This window comes from Mauremys mutica, chromosome 9 (assembly GCF_020497125.1).
Source record: "Mauremys mutica isolate MM-2020 ecotype Southern chromosome 9, ASM2049712v1, whole genome shotgun sequence".
NCBI lineage: Eukaryota > Metazoa > Chordata > Testudines > Geoemydidae > Mauremys > Mauremys mutica.
The window spans coordinates 23,494,312-23,507,423 of record NC_059080.1 but is presented as its reverse complement, the minus strand read 5'-3'; the positions used below and the strand labels follow the sequence as shown (position 1 = coordinate 23,507,423).

General features: G+C 45.2%; 1 protein-coding gene across 1 annotated transcript in view; it reads right to left on the bottom strand.

The window, feature by feature from the left end:
• Nucleotides 1-13,112, bottom strand: part of AR (androgen receptor) — a 109,218-nt gene that overhangs the window by 59,653 nt on the left and 36,453 nt on the right. The gene's annotated exons all lie outside the window — the stretch shown is intronic.

Below are 13,112 nucleotides of genomic sequence, written 5' to 3'. Positions count from 1 at the left end.
CCTCTTTGGAACAGGCCATTGTACTGCCAATTTAGCTGGCAGGACTCAAGCCCAAATGCGGTATAGCACTGCCAGTTCAGGACTCAAGCCCAAATGCAGTATAGCACTGCAAACACCCTGCATTTTCAGTCGGCTATTTGGGCCAAATCCATCAAAGTCAGTGCTGTTTCGCTGAGGATTAATTTGGCCCTTTGATTTTTAATCTGAACAGTTTAATTTTTGCAATACCATCAAGCCTCTTGCAGGCTGCTCCTCTCCTCTCTCTTTCTCCCTGCTAGGTTTGCAACACATCTCTCTCTGAAGGCCCAGTGGCGGCTGCATAGACCTTCTTTCAGTTAAGGATGGGCAGACAGGACTCCTTCTATCACTGATCCAGTGCAGATGGAGAAGTCCCTGTTGAAAACAGGAGGCACTTGCTCTCCTCACACCAGGTTTGAGAGTGCTGTCTCTGCAGTGCTCCCTGTATCTACTGGCCTACAGAGCCAAAGTCCAGATCCAAACATTAACCCTGTGATCTCCCATGCAGTAACAATCAGGACTAATAGCTAGAACCGAGCCAGGGACCATCTTCGTTTTCTGTCTTTGCACAGTGCCTAAGGCAAGGGGGGGTCCTGTTCTGTGAATGGGGCTCCTACGCACCAGGCAATGCAAATCATAAATCATAATCATATTTTATGAAATAGTGAAGTTTCCATTGATACCCGAAGAGCTGCAAACATCCATGCCTCTGAACCAATACCTTAAATGGAACGATTTGGCTCCATAACTCTCTTCAGTCATGTCTCAAAAACATAGCCCAAGAGGGGAGTGGATAGCTCAGTGACCAGCAATGGGCTATAGAGTATTTCATTACATGGTCACTGGTATCAGCAGTGATCAAAGTTCATTGTGGAGTCAATCTAATTCCTAGCAGGCATAACAAAACATACCCCAAAACCTCAGCTACAATCACCACCATTGGCTATTCGGCTGACAGGCCAAAGACTGAACTCCTTTCTTAGACCTAGAGATGGCTCCACCAGTCAGGGCTAAGATCCCTGTCACGGAGAGAGAGTGAATGCTGCTGCTGCTGCACCCCATGTGTGTGGTACTCCCTTGGTAGAGAGAGGACTTCAGTCACCAGCGCTGTCAGCACTCAAATCCCTCTCAAACAAGCCCCCGCGGCCCTCACTGCATAAAGAAAACAGCAGGGCGCGAAGCCCTGCCACAGCACTTCCCTTTGGTGAGCCAGCCACCATTACAACTGCCAGTGAAACTGCAGGACTCGATTATGAGCAGACGTGCTGTGCTGACTGGTAAAACACTCAGGCTGACAGAAGGACTTCTTTTAAACAAGTCTATCAACTAATGCAAAACTGTCCAACAGGCTGTGGGGATGGGCCCCTCTCCCCACCCCCACCGAATTAGATATTTCACCTGAACCTTTCCTCCTCCAAAGGAGCACTCTCTCGTATCCCCAGTGCAGCCCTGAGGACAATGTCTTTTCTTCCCCCCACCCCCACCCCAAAATCTCTATCCCATTTGGAATGCACGACCATCTTCAAGATGTTGTAACTGGCCGGAAAGTTCTCTGCAGTCCAGCCCACCAGTGATACTTATTAAACATCCAAGGGGATTGTACATTCCCGCCCCATGCTCGCTCAGCATTGTTACTATCTGTCAGCCCAGCGAGCAGGAGACAGGGCTGGTGAATCAAACCTGGGATTGTAACACACTAATACAGAGCAGGGACTGGGACAGAGCATGGGCGTGCACTAGGACGATGCAGTAACCCCCTTTTTTGTTTGCTCCAACTGCCAGTTCTGTCGAAATCATTTTGGACTGTCATTTCTTTAGGGCAGGAGTCATGTCATTGCTCAATTTGGGCCAGATTCTGCTGGCCCCCACTGAGTGCAATGCATAAGAGCCTTCCCCTCTTCACTGTACAGCCCACATAAGTGCCAAGCTGAAACCAAGAACTAAGGTGGCATGGAGGAGTGGGCAGGAGATGAAGTAATAGCTCAATCTCCTCCCAATGCACTGGCCAGCAGAGCCAGCTGGCTGGGTGGAGTGAGGGGAGCAGTCTGCACCCCGCATAAAGATGTGGTAGCAGATGAGCTGCCTCTGTGAGCCATAGGGAGCTCTGGAAAGCATATTATCTCCCACAAGGCAGAATGCTTCCTCAGGGTAGCTCTGCACTCCACCCCACCATGGGCTATACCCAAATGGCACAATGTACAAATATCAAATTTCATTCAGAACAATAACAATACACTGTGAAGTGCATGTTTTTCTTCTTATCTAACCACTTAACTGTCATCTTACACCTATTAATCTACAATTCAGAGCCTTTTCTCTCACATGAAAATTTACGCCTTTAACCTGTCCTCTGATATACACTGTGTGCAGCTGTGTAACTCACTAAATCACATATGTTCAGCAGCTGATTTTCAAGAAGACATGGCACGAAGACAGTGTATCAGAGTTACCAGATAATGCATGTACTGGCAGTGACATTGGGAAGTTCTATCATATTTTATTGTTAGTTATTATTTACGATTTGTTTGCAGTAACACCTACAGAGTGCTAGGCAAGTAATGCTTAATATCACATAATATGGAAAGGGACACTAACATCTGTTTGGCTCAAATTTTAACCTGCCTTTTCTTCTATCTGTTTGCAAAATCCATATAACCTCTAGATCTAGTTTAACCCTGCACATACTTTAATAAATGTGCTACTGAAAATCAAACTAGGAGTGAGCAACCCTTCGATAACAAATCCTGCAATCCTTACTCGGTTGAATAATCGTTACACACAGGAAGAAATGTTGCAGGATTGCACTCTTAATGTGAACAAATGATGGAGAAAACCAAACAAAATTACCAAGGAAACAGATAACAGTTTCAAGCTTCCAGGGAGCTGATTACAAACAGTGAGGAAAATGTTCTGAAAACTCCCTCGAGTTTCCTATTTTCACTGTCCAGTGCTCCTGTCACTTACACAGACCTCAGAGCATAGTGACGCTTCCTGGTGGTTCCCCCTAGTCCCACCCACAACTGTAATCTATCATGGATTCAGTCTACATTTATCTGCCATTGGACTGGTTCCCATTAGCCTTTGCCCAGTGTGCCTGTGTGCTCTGCAGTATCATAGGCATTTCTGCACTTTGGCATATGATTCAAAAGGAAGCCTGTGCACTCAGGAAGAGCTGCCTGTGAAAATAAGGCTTAATTAAACAAATGCACATGCATTATTTGCAGGTCCCAGTTCCCAACTTTTCCCACTTGAGTTCCAGCTCTTTATTATTTCATAATGGATTTATATTTTTGCTACTCCAAACTGATAGCATTGTCCCATGAAACAGGAGTGCTGTTTGTTGTACCTTTCTTTATGTGAGTTACAATTAATTAGGCAACACAGGTTATTAAAAGCTTCTTTAAAATGTAGGGCTAGGTCCTGCATCCTTAGTCCCATGAGTAACCCCAGTGAGACTTCTCACTTGAGCAAGGGCTGCAGGGTCAAACTCTTAGGCCTTGTCTACATAGGAAAGTTTTACCAGATGTACCAATGTAGTTATACCCCTAGACTTCCCTTATTCTGGACACACTGGTATGAGTGGGTTTTTTTTAGTTTAGCTTAAACCCCTCCCTTCTCAAGAGCCGTAAGTTAAACTGAAAAAAGGCCACTCTTATACCAGAAGAAGAGTGTCCACTTCGGGGAGAGGTTGGTGGGTCAGTATAACTATATTGGTTTAAATTCACAATTAGATTATACTGACAAAAATTTCCCATGTAGAAAAGGCCTTGTATTCTGTGAACATAGGGTCAAAAATTTAAAAAGGATGTTTACTATCAGCCACAAAACAGACTTTCCTTAAAGGACAGTATCACTGCAGTCTGCCTTTCAACTAGTTTAGGGCCAGATTTTCAGAAGCATGCAAACACTTTTCAAAGTTTCACCCCTAAAGATAGAAGATAAAATCCTGGACTTATTGAAGTGAATGGGAGTTTGCTGTTCACTTCAATGGGGGCAGGATTTTGCCTAATAGCTCAGGGGTCTAATTCTGCATTCACTTGCACTGTAAATCAGGGACAGCTCCAATGAAGTCAGAGGGTGTAAGTGAGATGAGAATCAGGCTTGACTTTGAACTCACAACCCTGGGTTTAGCAGGCCAGTGCTCAAACCACTGAGCTATCCCTCCCCCCCTCTACATTTGCTTACCTGATCTAGCTATCAGCTACATCATTCAGTAATGTTCTCACCTTTATGCCCCACACCCCATAGCTATACAGAGTCCTCCCGAGCTGCAGCTGAAGATCAAGACCAACAATTTAATTCTACAGTCCAAAGGTTAACTGAATTTTGGGAGCAATTTTCTCTTCTTTTTAATTAGATGTGGTGATCAAAATAAATGCCAAGTTACACTGGAAGTTTCCTTTAGAGAAAAGTTTGAGTCTAAACTGGCTGTCCATGTCCTTTTCATTAAAGAACAAGGAGCCACACTTCTGGGGAATATTCCATTGTGCAGTCACAGAACACTGATGATCTCAATTTACAAGGCTGTAAATTTATGTTCTCTTTTATTTGACAGGTAGATTAAATGGAATGAGATATATGCTTACTGCAATATAACTGCTATATATTATGCATGTGCTAATGCCATAAACATTTTGTTACATTGTCCTCTCGCCCTTTCCCAACTTGTCTATTTTTTCCACCCTTTGCATCCCAGCTGTTATAGGGATGGTGAACCCCCCTGGTGCAGGGATTGTCTTCTTTGGAGCATGTCTGTACAGCACCTAGCACACGGGCACTTGTCCTCAACTGAGGTTCCTAGACACTACTGTAACACAGGTGGCACAAAAATAACAGTTTTGTAGCAAATGTCCTCACACTGCAGGACTTGTTGCTGTCCTAGACATACCACCCACCTCTCCTTTAATGGTCTGCCATGTTTTTCTTTCCATTGGATAGAGTCTGAAATCTGAAAATTACTTAATTTATCCTTTTCCACATGGCAAATCTTAAGTTCTTCCTCTCCTTATCCTATCTATTTATTATGGAAAAGAAGTAAATATGCCTCCCTGTTGTTTACCTCTCCATTTCTGCAGCAGCTGTTTTGGTGATATCAGCATGAATGTGCAATCCTGGAACGAGCAATTTTTGTAGCTTAGTTGCTTAAAGCTTCAAGGCAAGATAATAATTAAAGCTGGTCAGGCATACACTGACATAGCAGATTTAAAAATAATTCTCGGCAACAGATTCGTGTGTCCATGTATGTGCACATGTGTGTGCACGTGCAGATGGGTATCTCTATCAATAGAAGAGCCTCCATCCAGTCTCTAATTTTGCACACCCAGTTTTGTACAAATACTAGCATTTAGATGCTTAACCACTTGATTTGTGGGCACAGATAGTTAGATTTCCAACAGTAGATACAAAAGTAGAGTTCTTGGGTAGTAAGGCTCACTGGACCAAATTCATCCCTGGAGTAACACCACTAACTTCAATGAATTTATATCATGGAAGAATTTGGCCCCCATGGCTTCTCCATTTGTTTAGTTTAACATCAATACAGTCTTATTGCGATCAGATCTGCAAAGCCAACAGAGCTTCAAAAGATTATGTCCTGCATCATCAACCAAACTGCTAACCAAGTTCCTGTCCCAGGATCTTTATTGCTGGAAGCCATTGTCAATGATGTATGAAGCAGAATGAATGCTACTTAATTTGATCTTAGAGGGAGAGCAGTTGTTTTTATTTTTACTTGTAAGATGAAGATATTATAAAATGTACATGAATGAGTTAGTGAGACAGAACTAGGATAACAACATGCTGCTTTTGAAGAGTTACTTTATACAGCAGTGCTATAGAAAGTGGATCTAACTGTGAGCCTAACATCAATGAGTGCCCAGTTCAGAAATGAGGCTGGCAAATTATCAGGACATATTTAAATCTATAACTCCATGGCAAAGGTGGAAATTAGTGTTGTGCCTGCCAGCTGGGGCCAGACCCTAGAATAGGCTTAACCCACTTGCCAAGACCACATCTAGTGTCTAGGCAAGGTGCATGTGCCTTTATTGCACACGAGCAAATGGAACATTCAGATTACTGCAACCAATGCTTTGAACAGGCTCTTGTGGTATGTAAGTAGCAACTATTCTAGTTGTGCCAAAAGGCAGCCTCGCTTTCTTGGCACCTTGGGATGGAAGGCGGTGTGGTGAGCCTAGATCTGCTAGAAGTTGTTCTAAGTGGACCCTACCACTAGTAAGATCATGAATAACCAATAGAAGTTGTAGTTCCTAAATCTCTGAACAGAAGGAATTGGCAAGAAGCAAGCACATGCTGTGTTACTTAAGACTTTTCCTCTATATAAATAGGTATTTCCAGTTCTTTTTAAAGTCCTCTGGTCTCACCCACTGCACACTGCTGTCCTCCTCCAGGTATAAACAAAGAGCTTCTAGCTGTGGACTCTAAAGCACACAACTGGAATTTGAAAAAATGCATGGCAAATGTCACAGTAACTTGCTAATTCAAAGAATGAAGATAGTGCCGTGCAAGCAGACACAACTTGTGTAGTAATGACGTGGGACAGAGATTCCAGACTCAGTTCATGACTAGAAGGCCAAGGTCAGAACTGCTCACAAGGGAGCAAAACAGCTTTCAGAGGGGAGATAAAAAATCAGCCTCTCTTGCTTCTTGGCACAGGAAGAGGACTTTTAGTATCATGTTGGCAGGGCACTGTAGGAAGAATAATACATCAAGCCGTAGCTCGTTCAGCATACAGATAACTTCCTCGATTGAGAGCTATTTATCCTTCATAGTAAGCATCTGTTTATCAACAGTTAATTTCTCCAAATAGCCTGACTTTAATAGCACACCCAAAAAGGCGGGCACAGCCATAGACGAGAACATTCAACCACTCTCCCACTGCTCACACTAAATTTTCCACCTGAGTAATAAAACTTATATCCTTTTCAAGAGGAACCAAGGCACTAAGCTCTACAATTCATCTTATGCAACTTCAAAACTCCTCATATGCTGTCTCTCCTGCAATGCTCAGGATCTTGTGATCATTAAGAGGGAGCAGGAAATAGCAGGTTTGCTTCCCTTCCATATCTATGCGACTCCTGCAGGCCATTCCTTATTAGAAAGTGTCTCACGATTGTTTTATTGCTAGCAGTTCGATCACTAAGCATCCCAGCATGCTAATCAGACACTACACACATCAGTAACATGCTCTATGCCCTCTATGATTCAGTGATGATCAACTGAACAAACCTTCCAGAACCCCACATTTGGCAAAGTGGCTTAATCCTCCACTACAGCCGCCACCAGCAATAACAGTCCAGAGACCTTAAATGAGAAATAATGAACTTGTGCTGATTTTCCCATTATTTCATCAGCCAAGCATTCTAACTGCAGTGTAATATTACTTAAAAGTGCCTGTTGAAAGATTAAACCATTCTGGATGACGGCGATCATGTCATTGGAAAAGCACACTGAGCCAGAGTCTTGCCTGTGCCAAGTCTATCGTGGGCACAGCTGAGCTGGTTATGACTGCACGTTTCAGGGGTGCTCTCCACCAGCTGTTTATGACCCCCCTTGGGCCGTTTACCAGCTGGGGATCATCAGAGTGCAGTAGCACATTAGTCACAGACCTTCTTGCCCCAACATGCCTAGAGAGATTTGGCTGCTTTTCAGCCCAGTTCCACTGCCACTTCTGAAAATCTGGCTGATTGTTTTGGATTAGCAACCAAGCCATGAACTGAAAATGCACTTATTCTCGAAGTGAGAAGAGACAGCACTCCTGCCCCAGCTTAAGTACTGCTGTGTGTGAGTTACCATGATGTGGTCACTGGTAGTAAACATTGGCTCTAAAATGTACATTACACTTTAAATAAATAGTACTTGAATAAGCAATGTCATGTCAGTGAAAGTGCAAGGCTCGTGCATGGATAAGGCAAGGCATGCAAGGATTTATGATTCAAGTCAAAATGCAAGGAACATGCCTAGCTTGAATACTCTTGCGTATTCCATGTACTTCAAGCATGAATGATCCATGCACTTTTGTATATTGATATTTGATTGACATTAATTGAGTCCTTAATTTGTTGTCATTGTCTGAGCTGCATTGATTTAAATTGCAAGTTTTGCCTAGGATCTTCAAAGCATCCCATTCTTTAAACTGCTTTGAGTAGTTTAATCTGTAAACACACAGTCTTGAACACTGACTTTTGTTTCCCTTTTCTAAATAGCCTTGAGTTTGTTTCCAGACTGACCATCTCTTGTTTTTATGTGTGGCTACTGGGGGCGGAGGTGGAAGATAGCATCCCTGTGAGAGCAATAAGTATGGCGAACAATAGGTGCATGTCTGTGGTAAACACAAAACAGAACTTGGTCTTCATTTTGATATTAATAAACATTAGTACGATACTAAGGAAGTTCCAAACTGCTCTGGCAAGAAGACAGAGGGCAAACAGATCCAGCACAACTTCCTAATGAAGTCAGTGGTCCTCAAACTAGGGCCGCCGCTTGTTCAGGAAAAACCCCTGGCGGGCCGGGCCGGTTTGTTTTCCTGTCGCATCCTCAGGTTCGGCCGATCGCGGCTTTCACTGGCCGCAGTTCGGCGCTTCAGGCCAATGGGGGCTGTGGGAAGCAGCGCGGGATGAGGGACATGCTGGCTGCCCTTCCTGCTGCCCCCATTGGCCTGGAGCGGCGAACCGCGGCCAGTGGGAGCCGCAATCAGCCGAATCTGAGGATGCGACAGGTAAACAAATGGGCCTGGCCTGCCAGGGGCTTTCCCTGAACAAGCGGCGGCCCTCGTTTGAGAACCACTGTTCTAAGTAACAGTGGAAGCATCAGGCTTTGCAGCTGATATGGCAGTCATTTCTACACATGGCACACATTCCTATCACTGGATTCAGAGCCCCCCTCCTTATCTGGTTTGGTCTTGAATCTTTCTAATGCACTCTGTAGGAAGTACTGGCATACATCCATTATCAAACACTCTAATTCAAGTATTGCTTTTACCCTTAATACTCCACTAACAAACATTTGGCCATTTATTATCCAGCCTGTACAGGATCCCATCACTTCTAAGAACCTATCTACACTACAAGACCTGTGCTAGTGCATGGCTCTCTGCCACGAGTAAGGGCATCTGATGTTATAACACATTCTGTTTTCATCGCTGTGTGTGGATGGGAAATCAAGGTTCTGCAGTCATGCTTGGAAAGAACAATTTAGCTTAGAACACCACCTAAACATCTGTGTGATGGGGTGTCCCACCCCACAGAGGACTGGAAGGGGTTAAGATGGTCAGGCTGGCCAATTAATTCCCCAGGCTGCACCTGGAGGAGGAGCCAGGGAGCAGAGAACTAACTGATCGTAAGTAGGCTCAGCTGTGCAAGAACAGGTGGGGCCTGTAAAGCCAGGAAGGTGGCTACAGACAGGAGGATGCAAGAAGGCAGGGAAGTAAGCTGCAGCTACTCCCTGAGTGGAGGGAGCTGGGAGGCTGGCACACCAGAGAGAGGGGAAGCCAGATATGTAGGAAGAAGTCCAGGGAAACAGCAACAAGGGGTAGGACCGCGCAGAGACTTTGACTGCTTGTTATAGGGTCCCAGGGCTGGAACCCGTTGTAGAGGGTGGGCCTGGGTTCCCCTATCAGCCACTGGAAAGTAGCAAGGGTGTTGGAGATGCCAGCCAGCCAGCAGGTCTGGAAGAAACTGAATTCCCTGGAAGGGGAGGACTTTAGCGACCTGGCTGGAGGGCCTAGCCACGGAAGAGGAGACTCCAGCCCCTGGAACAAGAGGGGCTGCAGGGTGAGATGACATGGGGAAGACACCACCAGAGGGGAAGTGCAATGTCTCACAGAGCTAATTCCCAGGACGGCCAGCAGGAGGTGCTGCTAGCAGTGAGTGAACCATGTGACAGTCTGTGCCACTCCCCTTTTTGGACTGTCTTTGCACATGTATATAGAGACATTCTCAAAATGCTTCCTAGACCAGGGAGCCCTTTCCTGAAATATACCTTGGGAAAATAGACATAATATGTATCAGTAAGCAAACTAATGGGGAACTCGGCAACCTTATTTCAGCTGTAATCAGTAGCCCTCACACTTCCAGCCAACTTTTACAAGGACTGTGGAGAGGGGAAACAAGGTTAAACGAGTGAAACAATAACAGAGGCCCATAGTTTTTACACTGGAATGGTTGGCTTGGCATGTACATACCGCAGTCTTTGCCACATTTGTACGGCCTCTGCGGTGAGTAATGGCTTGCATAGTGCCTGGGGCTTGGGAACAGAAATTGTTGCAAAAACACCACCCCGTGAGCCAATGAGAGCAGCATCAATAGCTCAGCCAGAGAGGGAAAAGATGAAACACCTGAGTTCGGCTGATATAGAATCCATCCATTAAGAAAGTCAAGCACAAACACATCACCATGTTACTTAAGACTGGAGCTCACCTGATTGCAAAGCATGAGAAAACAAAGCAAATAACAACCCATGCTGACAACCATAAGGCCATCACACCTGCACACTGTGACATCCTGGTGACTTGAAAGTCACCTGGAATCTCCCAGGTCAAGACCTTGGTGGTGTCCTTGGTGCACCACAAAAGTGCAACAAGAGCTCTAGCTAGTTTCCAAGGAAACAATCTGTCCTGTGTAACATTTTCCAATTTCATTTAACCTGCACCATGATCTTCAATTCTATACTCCATTCCCCATGGCAATGAAAGGAAAATGTGACTAAAGGAGATCGGAAGTAATGAGATAGTCTCGATCCCTGTGTTCCATGGCCCCAGGAGACACTGCTAAAATGACTGAGGTGGCACAAAAAACATTAACTGGATGTTATTTTATTTCACATGCTGCAACAAGTTTGTATTATTGCTTAACAGGATGCTGTTCTTATGGTCAGGGAGACAGTTAGTCTCCCCTATTAAATCATTAGGCCTTTATTGAATGCTTTTGAGCAGAAGATATAGGCACTTTGTACAGGTTTTACAAAGGCTAGGTATAAATAGGGGGCTTGATGTGAAACTCTCCTATGGCAAAGGTTACATGGGCTAGTTAATTCAAAAGCAGTTCCGAAAACTGCATTCAAAGAGACAAATTCTGACTTTTGTTCCATCTCCACAGACCACTGGGGCCAATGGCATTGCAAGGGCATGACTCGGAGCAAAATTTCATCCTATGCCCCAAACATCCTGCAGGATTGCTCTTTTTTCTTTTAAGCAAGTGCATGAGCATGATTCGCTCTCTTGAAGGATATGCATGATATGCATGGAGCTGAATAGGTGTTACCTGCTTCTTGGTGATAGGGGCCCAGATTTCTACTATTCTTAAACTTAAATCTCCCTAAAAACACACACACACTACATTTCGTTACTTTCAATACTGTGACCAGCCAGCCTCCCTGATCACACATTGCACAGAAGAAAATTCCACACTGGAAAATGTGCATGAGAGAACTGGGGTTAAGAGAGGGAGAAAGGAGTGTAGAAAATGTGAAGGAAATGCAGTGCTGGAACTGGAATTCTGATCTGTACTCCCGAATGATAAGCATGTTACATTTATATAATGAGTGCCTTCCAACTAAATGTGTTATAATACATTTTGCAAACTTTCACTGGCTGGCTGTGCCAATAATTACCTTAATTCTGCTGTGGGGAAGATCTCTGTGACTCAGGCTGATGTGTGTGTGGAAATTAACTTGTGACCAAAGACCAAAGCTTGTCTCTGCACACATATTCCACCTGCATGTAAATGTGATTTGTGTTGCTGCTGTACACAGATTGTAATACCAATGCCATCCTGGGGCATGGCTTCACCCATAAATTAGTCAAAATGGCCTCTGTTCCTAATAGTGAGAACCAGTCATATCAGCTCAGGAAAGTTGTGTTCTGGACAGGGGCGGCTCTACGTTTTTGGCCGCCCCAAGCAGTCATGCGCGGGAGGCGCCCTGGAGCCGCGGGAGCAGCGGACCTCCCGCGGGCATGACTGCAGAGGGACCGCTGGTCCCGCGTGGCTCGGCTGGACCTCCCGCGGCTGCGGACGGTTCGCGGGTCCAGCGGCTCCGCTTGAGCTGCCGCAGTCATGCCTGCGGGAGGTCCAGCCGAGCCGCGGGACGAGCGCCCCCTCCGCAGTCATGCCTGCAGCAGGTCCAGTCGTCCCGGGGCTCCGGTGGACCTCCCGCAGGCATGACTGCGGCAGGTCCGCCGGCCCAGCCTGCCGCCCCCCCCGGCCGCAGGGGACGCCCCCTAGATTTTGCCGCCCTAGGCACCAGCTTGTTTTGCTGGTGCCTAGAGCCGCCCCTGGTTCTGGAACAGCTCTGAATAAACCCAGTGACTCATGTTATGTAGCCTAAATTTCCAGGTCTGTAGATGTAGAACAAACAGGAGTGGGTTCCATCCATTGCAGTTCACCAATCCGCTGTAGATGAGTTAGTGCTGGCCCTCTCCTGAATTCCCAGGAAGAATCAAAGAACCATCTTTGCTTTGACATAGATCATACATAAGCAGGGCAACTGCTACACATGTAGAGTGCTTGGTGTGCTTCATGTTGTAGTTGGGACTCTAGGTGATGGGCAAACTTGCACCAGACATGTTCTCCAAGTTAATGAAGATATATTTGGCGGAGGAACCCCAGTGGAGCCAAAGAGGAAAAAAACCCACTGCCAGTAAGGTGAAGATAAGATTCCAGTTTATGGTGCAGGTATCTGCCAAACCCTGTCCAAGTCATAAGCAGAATCCTGACTGTAGCGTCCTGAGTGATCATCTCTACTCTTTGCTGTTTAATCCAACAGTATCTCATAGTAGAAACTCCACTGATCCAAAGCAATAATTATTATTATGGACAATAACTTCATTCATCTGTCTGCTTTAGGTATCTGTAAGATGCTTATCACCATGTGACCTTTTCCATGAAGCAGAAGTACAAAGTAGCATTTAGCATTATAAATGCCATAGGTCAGATCCTCAGCTGGTGTAACCTGGTCTAATCTTATTGATCTCAATAGAGCAAGGCAAATTTGCATCAGCTGAAGAGTGATACTATAAGTATGTACACAACTCACTTTGCCAACCAGTGAAGTGCAGCCACCTCTTGGGTGAAACGCAGCAG